The sequence below is a fragment of the Spea bombifrons genome, chromosome 5 (genome assembly GCF_027358695.1).
Source record: "Spea bombifrons isolate aSpeBom1 chromosome 5, aSpeBom1.2.pri, whole genome shotgun sequence".
Classification (NCBI taxonomy): domain Eukaryota; kingdom Metazoa; phylum Chordata; class Amphibia; order Anura; family Pelobatidae; genus Spea; species Spea bombifrons.
The window spans coordinates 48,189,927-48,205,421 of NC_071091.1; positions in this window are offsets into that span (position 1 = coordinate 48,189,927).

The following is a 15,495-nucleotide window of genomic DNA, read 5'->3' on the forward strand; positions in this document are numbered from 1 at the left end:
ACAACGTAAGCTATGGCAAAACAACATGTGGGGTTAATATGTTCCTTGCAAAAAAGCATTTATAACAAGGCAGAATAGGAGGAATGAGATGGACCTTCAGAGTAATCAGGGAAAATATCAATAAAACACAACTTCACAACAAAAGGGGAGTTGAACAAAAGTGAAGGAGGGAAAAATACTATTCTTGCACAGCTGCCCAACACCAAAAACAATTAAAAGGCTGGTGGCAAACCTAGCAATTCCACCGAAACTAGGCGACAAAGGGAGTTTACAGACTGGTTACAACTGCAGGGAATTCGGGGTCTAGCGGTAGACGAACAAAGCAGGTAACAGAAATATAAAAGAATAGGTTATTATAGGAAAAGTATAGGAAAGACCAGGGTGCCAGCAAAAGCCAAAGACTAAAAGGAAGGTGATATAAATGTGATGCAGCTTTAGCGGAAAGGCAGGGAATGATGTCAGCAATACCAATTAACAGGACTGCTATGGACAGCTTAGCGTACGAAGTTGTTACGGTGAATGCGTGCCGGGGGTAGTCTGGCTTTGCTCCCAATATACAGCAAGACGTGCTGCAGCGCCAAGTTAAAAGGAAGCAGCGGCCACAACATCATTCCCTGCCCTCGGGTCCCGCCAGTACACTGTCCAAATCGTGTATGATTTCCTTGGTTATAATGAACAATCTGAATCCTCCCCCACCACCTTCTAGCTAGACGGGCCGACCCGCCAAAGCCCCGGACAACACCATCACTCTCTATGCACACCGCCGCTTCCGGCTTCTATGGAATATATTAAAAGCACGCTAGACACTTCCGGCGTGTTACCTCAGCACGTACAAGGGAACTACACGGAGTTCTGGGAAAACTGCGTCATGCGGCAACAAGGGCTTTGCCATGTTATTTTGTTTTCTGTAGTCCGTCGGCAATCGAGGCCCGCTTTTAACCCCTTCAATACCAGGGGTTTTTGGTACCTCAAAGCCCAGAGCAATTTTGCCATTTTTTGGGGTATGTCGGTTTAGCGATTATTCTCTTTTCCTGTGAATAGTGTACCCATGTAAACTATATATTGTTTTTTCAAGGAGAGATGGAGCTTTCGTTTGATACCATGGTTGGATGATTAGCTCATAATTTAGAATGAGAAATTTAGTAAAAACTAGCTAAGATTAGAAAAATAAACTAATTTTTTTTACATTTTCCCTCTGAATCCTCACAAATTTAGGTAAAGTGATGGAAAATCCCTTCCAAGTTTATCAATTCAGGTGTCCTGATTTCAGAAATACCTAATTTATATAGATTTTCCAGACTTTCCCAGCAACAGGGAGCATACTATTAGGTGTACAATTTTGTATAATTTTTATGCCTGTGGCTTAACGGGTTTGGGGGTTGTGAACGGGGCAGGAGGGTTATACTGGCTATATGTTATGCTAGGGCAATGGAAAGTAAAGTTTTTTTTTAAGATTTTTTTTTTTATTTTTTTTTATATATTTTTTTTTAATTTGTTTTACATTTTTTTGTATTTTTTTATATATTTTATTTTACACAGTAATGGTTAGAGGTCCTCCTAGGGACCTCCTGAACATGCCAGTGATGTCACAGCTCACATTATAATTTTTTTAGTATTATTTATATTATTATTTTAATGATTATTTTAATATTATTTTTTAAATGGACTAACGTTTTTTTTTTTCTGCTTTTCTCTTTCAGGACGGGAGGGGGAGTGAGAGAGATGGTTTCTCACTCCCTTCCCCGCGATCCCCCTGCACCGATCACACTGTGATCTCTATGCAGGTCCTCACAGACCTGCATAGAGATCGCAGCGTCTCTGTGCCTCATCAGCAGTGACGCAACCCGGAAGGGAATGCCCGATCGCGCGTTTGCAACTGCGCGATCAGGCACTTTCATATGTAACAGCTTACCGGCTTTCATGCGACAGCCTGGTCTCCCGTGCAGCGGCAGGGATGTGTCCCTGACGCTGCACGAAGGGCTGGACGTACCGGGACGTCCATAGGGGTTTCTTAGTGGGCGTTTTTTGGACGTCCCGGTACGTCTATAGGGGAATGAAGGGGTGAATACAATCTGTGTTATTGTCTTCCTTAGTGTCGTAATTTTTTTACAATGTTTGCCAGCGATTGCTTATGTTAGTGAATAAAATAAGGGTTGTGAGCTTTGCAGAGATTCCATTCCACTCTCGGGTGGCGTGCGATAATTGTTAGCGTACCAATGACCAGTTTTATTGCACGCTGACTTAACCCCTTCAGTCCCCTGGTTTTCATGACCAAAAAAAGTTTGGTCATTTTTACCAGGTTTGTTAAACCATAATTTCCCTTTTTCATAGTTGATAAATGCAGGCAACGTATACACCATTTTGTTCAGGAGAAGTAAGGCCTTTAAAAAAAAAAATAGAAATACATAAAAAATAAAATAGAGAATAAAACAATCTTACATTTTCTTCTATTCCGTTCAACGACTCAATTTATTCTCAGCAACATCTGATTATAGTCATACCCAACATACATATTTTTTTGTCTTCCATATTTTATATTCCAGGTTCTATGTTACATATTTTTTTAATACTATTGACTTCAGGGGTTTGGGGGGTGGTTGTGATTTTTTGTTTGTTTTAGAACATTTTTATTGTATTATTTTTTTATTTATTTTTGCATTGTTCTTAGTATAGTATGGCTTGAGATCTTATTTGGGGATCTCAAACATTTTTTTTTACCAGTGATGTAATGGTGATATAACTGGGTTTTCTAGTCAATTTTTGTTTTTGTTTTTTTTTTTTGGAAAGGGGGAAACTTTTTGTTTAGTATAATTAGTAGATTAGTATAATTGCAATCAAACATTTGGGGGAGCAATGGGAGAGCTCCGCTTGGGGTGTGCAAGCTGTGCGGTCCCATCACCAAGGCCAGGGCCGTGCCAAGGCAGGTGCACAGGAAAGAGAGAGAGGGGCGCCAAGAGGTTGCACATGAAAATGTTATCAGCAACCGCTCGGGCCCCTTTGTCTCCTCTGTTCCCTATGGCTGCCCTGACTGCAGTGGTGGGAGTGCGAGGCCTTGGTCGCAGTGTGACGCTTCATGATGAGCGCCGGAATATGACATCATATCCAAACGCTCAGTGGTGAAGCTGCGCACGCAGTGGAAGGCAGTGAGACTTAGGCCTTGCGCTCCCACCACAGGACTTCACCAGGGTAAGTGAACCTGAAAGGGGGGTAGATAGTGAGAAGGGGTAGGTAGTGAGGAGACGGAGTAGACAGTGAGGAGAGGAGGTAGATAGTGAGAAAGGGGAAGAGATTGTGAGAAAGGAAGGAGACGGGCTAGATAGTGAGAAGGGGGAGGAGATTGTGAGAAAGGGGGTAGTAAGAATCTTGAAATAAATAAAGAGTAAGAATAAGTGAGATAATGAATGCATTGGTGTGTGAATGCATGAGAGAATTAATGTGTGGATGAATTGTGTGAATGAGTGAGAGAATTAATAATTGTTTGAAGGAATTGTGTAAATGAGGGACTGTGTAAGTGTTTTGTGTGTATCAGATGTATAAGAGATTTGCTTAAAGGCAAAGATGGCACAAGCAGGGTGTTTGAGCTTTGGGGGCCAAGATGGCATAGGCAGGTTGTTTATGGGATAAAGATGGCGCAGGCAGGGTGTTTATGGGACAAAGATGGCACAGGGCGGGCTGTTTAGGGACAAAGATGTAGTATGCTGGTCTGTTTGGGGACAAGCCCTCCCTGGAAGAAAAATGGCCACAGGCTAAAACAGCTTAGGAAGCCATATCGAGGCATGTCAGTAACACTACCCCCGATAGCCTTGTGATTGCTCCGAAGAGCAACCACAAGTGCCATCCTGTAAATGACGTTGCCGTAATTCACAACAATAGAAAACTGAATGAGTTCACAGAGGGTCTATCCAGACCCTCTTGAGAACTCTTGAGCTCCTCCTGCAGGTTGAATGCAGGTACTGCATCCAACCATGCAAGGTCAGTGGAGCCCAGCTCACTAATCAGTGATGAGTAAAAAAAAAAAAAAAAATTACAATTTTTTTAAAAATTATTGTTCAAAAATGTTAAATTTTTTTAAAAAAAATATGGTAACATGTAAAAGTCTCCACTGTCACCAAAAAAAAAGGTTTTCAATAAGTCCTACAATTCTTTATCTTCACAAAAATTCCAGCATGGAAAGAGTTAAAATATTGGCATTACAAATGCCCATAGGGTGTCTAGTTGTATGAAATGTATGATTTGATGGGGTAAATTGAATTGGCCGGGTTCAAAGATGTCCCAAATATGGGACATGGGGGCAGTAGGATCAGAGGTCTAAATGGCAAAAAAATACACACCTCACAAAGGTGGCCTCTTACCTCCCAAATAACCCAACAAACCCATGCATGGGGGGTATCACTGCGCTCAGGAGATGTTAGTGATATTGGGGTGTTGTTTGACACGGACATATACCAGGAGCGATAAATTTATACCTCAAGTACAACGCGTGTGGGGAAAAAATACAAAAAATGTTTACTACCATAAAGTTTCACAAAGGCTGGTGGTAGAATCAGTGCATGGAAAGGTTTAAAATGGCGGCATTTCAAATACCTTGTGTCTAGTTTTTAAAAATATATGATTTGATGGGGTAAATTGCATTGGCCGGCTTCAAAGATACCCGAAATGGCACATGGGGGAAGAATGACCAGATTTGGAAAAATGGTTTTGAAATAGCAAAACGGTACCTGTACTTATTGCCCCATAAAGTGCAGAAAAAAAGCCAAAAAAAACCCCATAAAAACATTGGGTATTTCTAAACTCAGGACAAATAGTAGAATCTATTTAGCAGTTTTTTTCATTAGTTTTTGCAGATGAGTAAAAGTTTTTTGTTTAAAAAGTGAGAAAAATTAATTTTTTAACAAAAAATACCCATATTTTATCATTTTTTTAATAGAATTTTATAGTAAATTAGATGATATGATAAAAATAATGGTATCTAAAGAAAGCCCTGTTTGTCCTGAAAAAAAAACAATATATAATATGTGTGGGAGCATGAAATGAGAGAGAAGAAAATCACAGCTAAACAGCAACACTGAAAAATTTTAAAAGAGCCATTGTCCCTAATCTGCAGGCAGTGTGGCAAATATTATTTTTTTGGTGTGGGAGCGGAGGGATCGATTGCATGCTAGGGTACGTGGAGGGGATGCAAAGGAAATAATTGCCAGGGGTCCAATTTTTTTCAATATTTAAATGAAAAATGTTTTTGTTACAAAGATTGCACTGTTAGCTGTTTTTCCTATATTTAATGTATTTAAGGTACATTATTGTTACCAGTGTTTCCAGTTATATTTTATTGTACTTGTTTGCACTTGCACATAAATAATCTCTAATTAAAACTAGTTGTTTGTTACAAGATTTTATCCCTTTCTTTATTGTCGAGGGGGGCGCCAGAGAAGTAGTCTGCACAGGGCGCCTAAACACCTAAGGCCGGCCCCCTGTCATCAGTGAGACCAACTGAAAGTTTATGTCCCAAGTGCAAGCCGGGGGAGAGTCCAGGCTATTGATACACAGCCTGATCTCCAATGTAGCTGCAACAAAGTCAAGGCGTTTCTGTACTTCGTAATAGGCTTTTTGCCTATGTGGAAGTACGTCCTAAGGGGACTGAAAGGGTTAATGGCATCCGAGCATCCTGATTTGTGTTTTTGGAATATCGTTGAAATCCCTTCTTAAAAACAAATGGCGTAATTCAAAATCTTTTGATATTCTAACAGGTAACAGTTCACCTAAATACAATCATTAGAAACCCTTGGTTGCTGTTAGGGGCATGCTGGCCAGGGGAGTGGGGTGCAAAGGGGCCGCTGTATCCTGCCTCCACGTTTCAGTCCAAACTTTTTCACAAATGGCTGGTCCCAGATGTGCGTTGCAATGCTTCAGCCCCCCCCATGCATTTCTTAATAGGGTGGCTGTAACGGAATCCCACATGTATACATACTGTGACACTGTAAACCCCAGGGAGATGCTTAGTTTGGGATTTGGGTACAGGTGCTATCCAGATCGTAAATATGGGTCCCTGGGGTGGAGCTGGGTCTGGCTGGGAGGTCAAGTTAGTGGGTGATTAGGCTGGTCAGTCTGGGCCAGCATCGTACAGTTAGAGAGGGCTCCAATTGGGAGCTAGGTGTTTCTTTTTATGATTTTGTTTTGGGGTGTTGCATTTAAACAGTTAAAATAAAGTGCTGTTTTGTTATAAGCTGGTGTTCCTGACTCTGATTGCCCTATAGGACTGTTTTTAGGACCCCTAAATGTGACATTTATGGCCCTCATGCTACAGGGTTTGTCACAATACATTAAACAAAAAAGAATGGTCGTGCATACAAACTCCATTTGCATTATAGTCCCATAAAATTTTACCATGCAACAGACTGTGTTTCAAGCAACATATTTGTGGAAATGCTACAAGGATTTTTAGGTACAAAGGGCAAGGATAGACAACTTTACCCTCCTAGCTGTGAAGACCATCTGGGAATTGGTGCAAAGTATGTTTGAGATATAATTAACCCATACTTAATAAAGGGTATTGCTTTTTTGTAACTATCTCTCAGGAGCGGTCACATCAAGTCCTGGGGGTGGGTTTTCGGTGTCGCTGAATGGCTTACTATGGAGGCATTTCAGCTTCTGCCGCCATACAATATATGGTGGACATTGACATCAGGATGAAGGGCCACATGGGGCCCCTGCTGCCGATCCCGGTGATGCCTATCAACAGTGGCGTCGCCACAGGGGGGCAAGGGGGGGCAATTGCCCCCCCTAGGTTAATCCTTGCCCCCCCTGTTGCCCCCCTGCCGAATTTGGAATAAAGTCGCAATGCGACTTTAAATCCCGTCTTTTTTTATTTTATTTATTTATTTTTTTAATGTGGAGGAGAGAGAGGGTGCGGCCCGCGTAAGATCGGCAGCCAGGGCAACCGATCTTACTTGGGCCGCACCTCGAGCCCTGCTACTTACCTGTGGGAGGGTCTTCTGTACTGCATAGCGGAAGCTAGCAGAGAACGCAGAGGGAGGCCACGCCCCCTGCTGAAGTCTGTGAGCGGCATCGAGGAGCTGCAGTGCAGGTAAGGGGGTGGGGAGGGTGTTTGAATGAGTATGGGTGATTGAGGGAATTAATCTGTGAATGAATGAGTATATGAATGAATGTGTGTGTGTGTGTGGAAGCATGGATGTGTAAGTGCTGGAACCTAGGCATGATGGGACTGTGATTGCTGTTAGCAATCACACTCTTATCATGCCAAGTCAGCCAGTACATGCTAAAACCTAGCTAGCTGCCCCCCTTGTGTATTGATGCTGCCAGCAGTATGGGGTCTGCACATCACATACAGCCACCCTGTACCAGCCTGTAGTGGCTGACTTGGCATGATAGGAGTGTGATTGCTAACAGCAATCACAGTCCCATCATGCCTAGGTTCCAGCATTTACTGGTTGGATGTGTAAGTGCTGGAACCTAGGCATGATGGGACTTTGATTGCTGTTAGCAATCACACTCCTATCATGCCAAGTCAGCCAGTACAAGCTGAAACCTAGCTAGCTGCCCCCTTGTGTATTGATGCTGCCAGCAGTATGGGGTCTGCACATCACTTTCAGCCACCCTGTACCAGCATGTAGTGGCTGACTTGGCATGATAGGAGTGTGATTGCTAACAGCAATCACAGTCCCATCTTGCCTAGGTTCCAGCATTTACTGGTTGGATGTGTAAGTGCTGGAACCTAGGCATAATGGGACTTTGATTGCTGTTAGCAATCACACTCCTATCATGCCAAGTCAGCCAGTACATGCTGAAACCTAGCTAGCTGCCCCCTTGTGTATTGATGCTGCCAGCAGTATGGGGTCTACACATCTCTTACAGCCACCCTGTACCAGCCTGTAGTGGCTGACTTGGCATGATAGGAGTGTGATTGCTAACAGCAATCACAGTCCCATCATGCCTAGGTTCCAGCATTTACTGGTTGGATGTGTAAGTGCTGGAACCTAGGCATGATGGGACTTTGATTGCTGTTAGCAATCACACTCCTATCATGCCAAGTCAGCCAGTACAAGCTGAAACCTAGCTAGCTGCCCCCTTGTGTATTGATGCTGCCAGCAGTATGGGGTCTGCACATCACTTTCAGCCACCCTGTACCAGCATGTAGTGGCTGACTTGGCATGATAGGAGTGTGATTGCTAACAGCAATCACAGTCCCATCTTGCCTAGGTTCCAGCATTTACTGGTTGGATGTGTAAGTGCTGGAACCTAGGCATAATGGGACTTTGATTGCTGTTAGCAATCACACTCCTATCATGCCAAGTCAGCCAGTACATGCTGAAACCTAGCTAGCTGCCCCCTTGTGTATTGATGCTGCCAGCAGTATGGGGTCTACACATCTCTTACAGCCACCCTGTACCATCATGTACTGGCTGACCTGGCATGATAGGAGTGTGATTGCTAACAGCAACCACAGCAAGCACAGTCCCATCTTACCTAGGTACCAGCATTTACTGGTTGCCTGGGTATGATAGGAGTGTGATTGCTGTGTGGGCAGTGTGGACGCAACCTGTGATCTATGCATGTAATTTAGGGGGTTTTAAATATACCTTTTAATGACGTGTTTTTATGTGAATTCCAGTTGATCTATACCTGCAAAGCTGGGTTTTTGCGTTATTCTGTAGAGCCATATCTATATATTTCCATACATTATTTATGTATACCTGCAAATACAGTGTTTGTATGTCTTATTCAGTTGATTAATACTGTTTCCATGTATTTATTTGATCTATACCTGCAATGCTACGTTTCATATACTATTGTATACCTGCAAATACAGGATTTGTATGTCTGATTCTGTTTATTTGATATATACCTTCAGTGCTGAGATCACAAGTGAATATCAGTTGATCTATACATGTAAAGCTTGGTTTGTGTGTTAATGTGTTGGTCTATACCTGCTATCGGCAACTGGGGCTAATATTTATATATATGGGCAGCAGGGGCATCAATACACAAGGGGCAAAAACACTAAGGGGGGTATAAACGACAATGCAGTGTGAAAAATCCATCCTGATGTAGACGTCTGTGACGTAGATTGTGTCCTGCTGTTTGTGTGTTTTTGGTTATCAGTGTAGCAGAGCCTGTCCTCGGGTGTGTGTGTATAGGTGCAACAATGTTTGGGTGTTTTCTTCACCCATTTAAAGCCATGACGTGGCAGACACATCAATTGTCGCTAACTGACTTTTTTTCGTGCCGTGTCTGGCACATCAATTGTCGTCAAGGGGTTAAATGGAGGTGAGAAGCATGTATTTCTGTAAACTACCATTAATAAACACTATGCCAATCTCTGACTGTGGCAAATGTGTAATTTACTAGTAAGAACAGTTTGGCCCATCTGCTCATTTTAACCTGCTGTAATGACTCAAATCTTAACCCCTTCAGGCCATTTTTTTCACTGGATGACATTTTCAAAATTTCTGCTCTATTCTTGTTCAACCATAATTTCCTTCCTCATTTAGCGTACCCACACATATTATATATTGTTTGTTTTCCAGTATGTTAAAAGAATGTTTTACAGCTTTACCTCTTATAAATTATAGACAAGTATTGCAATGAGAACCAAAAATCCAACATATAATATTTACTATGCGGTATATGAACAAAAGTATTGGGACAAGTTCTTACATGCCAAACTCATCCAGACATGACTTATTATGAAATACCAGTCAGTACTGTTCAATCACTTATCAAGAAGTGAAATTCGGAGACCTCTTGATACCAAGCCAAGGTCAGGTAGACCAAGAAAGATTTCAGCCACAACTGCCAGAATAATTCTTCTGGATATAAAGAAAAACTGTCAGGTAACCTCAGGAGAATTACAGGCTGCTCTAGAAAAAGACGGTGTGGTTGTTTCAAGGAGCAAAATACGATGATTGATATGGTGCAGTAAAGGCTTCCTTTAAAAAATGAGGTGCATGGTCGAGTTGCCAGAAAGAAGCTTTTACTGTACCAATGGCAGAAACAAGCCCAGTTATAAATTGCCCAACAACACATTGTACACGTGTCACAGCTTCTGGCACACTGTGATTTCTAGTGACAAAACCAGAATAGAGAATCATCAGAACCATAAGCACTATGTTTGAAGAGCGGTAAGCAAGGCCTACAGTGAAAAGAATACCATCCCCACTGGAAACCATGCTGGTGGCTCACTGATGTTATGGGGGGGTGTGAGCTCTAAAGGCACAGGGAATTTTGAAAAAATTGATGACAAGATGAATGCAGTATGAAAATACTGGCAGAGAATTTGCATTCTTGCGCATGGGACGCCGTTGGACTTTCCAACATGACAATCACCCTAAGCGCAAAGCCAAGTTGACCCTCCAGTGGTTACAGCAGAAAAAGGTGAAGGTTCTGGAGTGAACATCACAGTCTCCTGACCTTAATATCTTCAAGCCACTCTGGGGAGATCTCAAACCTGTGGTTCATGCAAGATAACCTGCAATAATCTGGGGCTTTATAGACCTTCATAGATGCTCAAGGGGGCACTATACAGTATTAAGAAATATGAAGACTTTTAAACAGGAGTCATTTCCTTTTTTTCTTTGTTCCCATGTTTTGTTTTATACTAGAAATAATAATAGTGATCAGGCGCTTAAATATAGTTGGATAATTAAACAATTGTATATATATATATATATATATATATATATATATATATATATATATATATATATATATAGATCAATATAGGTGAATATATGAAAATGCAGCAAACACTATTAGGATAATCCCAAAAATACCTATCAAAATAAACAAAAATAGAATAAAGTGTTGCGTCTAAAATTGTAAAAAATAGTGATTTGTTAATTCAATACAAGTGCAATATAATAAAGAAAAAAATAAACAAATACTTATATTGGTTTCCAGTTTTCGTTCGTTGTGTCAATATCGCGTGTCAATATATAGAAAAAGAAAAAAACAAAACAAAAAATCATAGTGCTTTCCGCAAAATATGTGAAAATCAAATATATCTTGGTATGGTGTTCCACTCACATGAGAATGAGCAATGAGTTTGCTCTGACTTGTTGGGATATGTAGCGAAAAAATGCCGGCTTCGTTCCCGCCGAACAAATTGCTTTGGAGGTGCGCTCCTCGAAAATTTGCGTCGTCCATTTAGCCGATATAAGAACAGAGAGGCAGGGAGGTGAAGTATAAATATATATTTAATGTTTAAAAAATATAGCGTGCTTTTAAAAAAGCAGTCTATAGCACGTCTAAGTCTCAGCGTTCCTTTTCAGGGTAAACGATTTGCAGATTTAGCGCGATGACGATAATCCAACACGCAAACGCGTTTCACCCAATAGGGCTTCTTCAGTGACGTGTTGGTTGGTTCTCTCCTCCCTCCTTAAATACTTGATCTCATGTGTGGCATGTTGATTGTCTCCTGTTACTTTGTATCCAGTTTCAATTAGTTCTCTATGACGTGTTAATTGGCTCTTGTTACATTGTATCAGATGTCAATTGACTCTCTATAGTATATTTTTTAACCCTTGTTATATTAAAACAAATAGCAATGGTACAAAATGAATTCATATGCCCTATGAATTCATATGCCCATATGAGGGTGTTTTTAAAACTCTAGATAAATTATTAACAAAAGAAATAAAATATAAATGGGAAATAGCTACCCTTGAAAGATATTTAAAAGAGAAGATTACCCCGAGAGGATTAAGAATTATGAAACTCCCTACTATGGAGTTAGATAATATGACTTTCCTAAATGAGTGGCACTCCATCTCAGAAAGATGTCCGATAGAATGGATGACTTTAATCATCCGTCTACGTAGGGAAGCTTTAGCCAAATTGGATCAAGAGATTATTAATATTAGGGAGAAATTACAACCTTTTCTCAATACTAAAGATTGCAATGAATTGTCTGATAAATGTACCAGAGAACTAGAAAAAATTGAACAAGAGGTTAAAAATATGAAACATAGAAAATATGAGAGATAAAAATGATTATGCGAATGATAAAGTAAGAACATATATGAGGAGAGAGACCCCTAAATCACATTATGAAGATAAAAAACAACTAGTAATAGATATGTAGGTAGGATAAATAGTCACGATAAGTTTATTCCAGTAACTAGGAATAAAAGAAATTATAACAATGAGACTAAAGACAATAATAGTAATAGATATAAAGGTACATATGAGAATCATAATTATGACAACAGAACGTCGAGTCATTATAGAAATCCACAGAGGAATGCTCCCTTTAAACAAAATACTCCCTATAAACAAAGTAACCCCAATATAATTCCCTTAAAAAATCGATAGTTATAGAGAAGAGAAAGATAATTTCTCCCAAGACCCTTCTTTTTTAGGGGATGGAATAGCAAAGACACAATGGGGAAATATAACGCCAACACCCCTCTCAAAGAGAGGGAGATCATTAGAAAAAGAGGGTGCCGTGGGTGGCGAAAATTATGGAGGAGAAAAGAGAGGACGCCTGTGGAACCAATAGGTATTTTCAATCTATCCTCACACATTCTATCACAGGATGAAATTAAACTTTTAAATAGGGGACTGAAATTTGCACCCAATAGGAACTTTAATTCTTTTCATGCATTTATAGATATACAAAAGTTTTCTAGACGTTTAACCCTAAAAAATTTTTTTTTAAATAACCCTATAGACCATACTGACACATCTATTTGTACAGAATATAAACACACAATGTTGTCCAAGAAATCTCATTTTTATCCAGCATATTATAAGTCACCAGCTATAGATATTTTTGAAAAATCGATTATTGAGGAGATAGATAAATTATCAAAAAGGAAAATACATTATTCTTCCAATAATTTAACCCCTAATGAGACTCTTGCTTTGAAAAGTCTTAGAACTAATAAAACTATAGTAATAAAACCAGCCGATAAGGGAGGAGGCCTGGTTTTGATGGATAGACATCAATAAATTAACGAATGTCACAGACAACTGAATGACCCCCTTGTCTATAAAAAACTTAAAAGTAATCCTATCAATGAAATGAAAAAGAGCTATACCCATTTATTGGATTTAGGAAGGCAACAGGGCATTTTGAATAAAAAGGAATATCAATTTTTAAATACATTATATCCACGTACACCAACTTTTTATATATTGCCAAAAATTCAAAAAAATCTGACCAACCCCCCTGGTCGACCAATAGTTTCAGGCATAGGATCTCTTTCTGCTAATTTATCCCAATATGTCGATATATGTTTACAACCAATGGTACTCAAAACAAAATCATATTTAAAAGACTCTACGAGTCTTATACATTTGCTGAAGGATATTGAGTGGACAGAAAAATATATATTGGTAACATGTGGTGTTTCCTCTCTTTATACCAATATCATTCATGATAGAGGCTGTAAAGCAGTGGAATTCTTTTTGAATCAAGATATTTCCATCCCTAAAATACAAATCAACTTCATTATTTCAGCAATCAAGTGGATATTGCAAAATAACTATTTTGTCTTTCAGGATATTTTTTCTCTACAACAACAAGGTACAGCGATGGGCACTCGCTTCGCTCCCAGCTATGCAAATTTATTCATGGCGCATTGGGAAGAATCTTTTTTTTTTTCTCCACATAGCTGGGAGACGAAGCTGATTGCCTATCGCCGCTATATCGACGATATGTTTTTCATTTGGTCTGGTACTACAGAAGAACTTAATTTGTTCTTCTCTTACCTTAATAACAATGATTGGGGTATCAAATTAACTATGGAACAAAATGTTCAAGAAATTGCTTTTTTAGATCTTTTAATTTATGTAGATAACTTACAACTTTATACCAAAACATATTTTAAGCAAGTAGACGTTAATAGTTATGTTTTATTTAGCAGTGGACACTATAGTCCCTGGCTAAAAGGAGTCCCGAAGGGGGAACTAATAAGAGTAAAACGAAATTGTACGAAGGAGGATGTATTTAAACAACAGGCTAATATAATTAAAAATTATCTTTTGCAAAAAGGGTACCCACAAGAACTACTGAATAAGACTCTGATGGAAGTCTCTAAAATCGAACAGAAAGATTTATTACAATCTAGAACAACAAAAAGAACAATCAATAATCAAGAAGATATACCTTTAGTCTTAAATTTTGACAAATGTCACTATGAGATGAAAAAAATAATTAAATGACATTGGCCCCTTTTACTAAAAGATGATGATCTACAAAAAATACTTCCAACCAACCCTAGAATTATATTCAGAGGGGCACCTAATTTAAGCCGTGACTTAACTTCTAGTTTTACTAGACCACTAAAGAACAATCAAAATGAACACTTTTTAAACAGACATAAGGGTTTTTTTAAATGTGGTTATTGCACTACATGTCGAGATACTAAGTCTAAGAGTAGTGACACAATAACAAATTTTACATCCAGTGTTACAAACAAACAATATAAAATAAGACACTTATTAACATGTCACACCAAGGGAGTCATATACTTATTACAATGCCCATGTGGCCTGCAATACATAGGCAGAACGATTCGCCCGTTACATAAAAGAATAGACGAACATGTTAGAGGAATAAAAACAAATAAAACTAATCATCCTGTACCAATACATTTTTCTAAATACCACAATAGTGATCCGAAATGCCTGACATATTTAGGAATTGAAATCGTTCAAAAAGACTGGAGAGGGGATGATTATGTGAAAAAAATAGGCCAGACAGAGATGAAATGGGTTTTTGACCTCAAAACTTTAAAACCTAAAGGTCTAAACCAAGAGTTTGATTTGTTTAATTTTCTGGATTAGAATATCTGTTGACATTTAATATGTTCTATTTAATATGTATATTTATTTTCCCCTTTTTTATAGGTTTTATATATATAACTGTATTTACATATTATATTTATGTTTCTATAAAAAAAATTTTATGGATACATATTATGGAAAGGAAGTGATTTTTTATGTATTATACAAATGTATGTTTTATATTTATTTTATTTATTTGTTTATATGTAATTTTATATTCTGTATGGATATTCATCATAAATTTATATAAATTTTATCTATGCATTTGCACTAAAATATATAGTATTTAACTTTATCTCTATTTGATCTTATATTTATTTTTAGGGGTATACATTATAAATTATGAAATAGAGAGATTCTTAATTAAAGATGTATTTTATAATTGATAAATATGTATTTTATAATTGATAAATATTTATACATTCTGATAATTTTTCGAATATTTATTATATTGACATATTAGAATTAATTTTGTATATTATATATTTTATATATTTTTTGTGCTAATGTATGGATGTATTTGTAATTGATTGTTCAAATATATATTAAGGCATATGAATTCATTATGTACCATTGCTATTTGTTTTAATATAACAAGGGTTAAAAAATATACTATAGAGAGTCAATTGACATCTGATACAATGTAACAAGAGCCAATTAACACATCATAGAGAACTAATTGAAACTGGA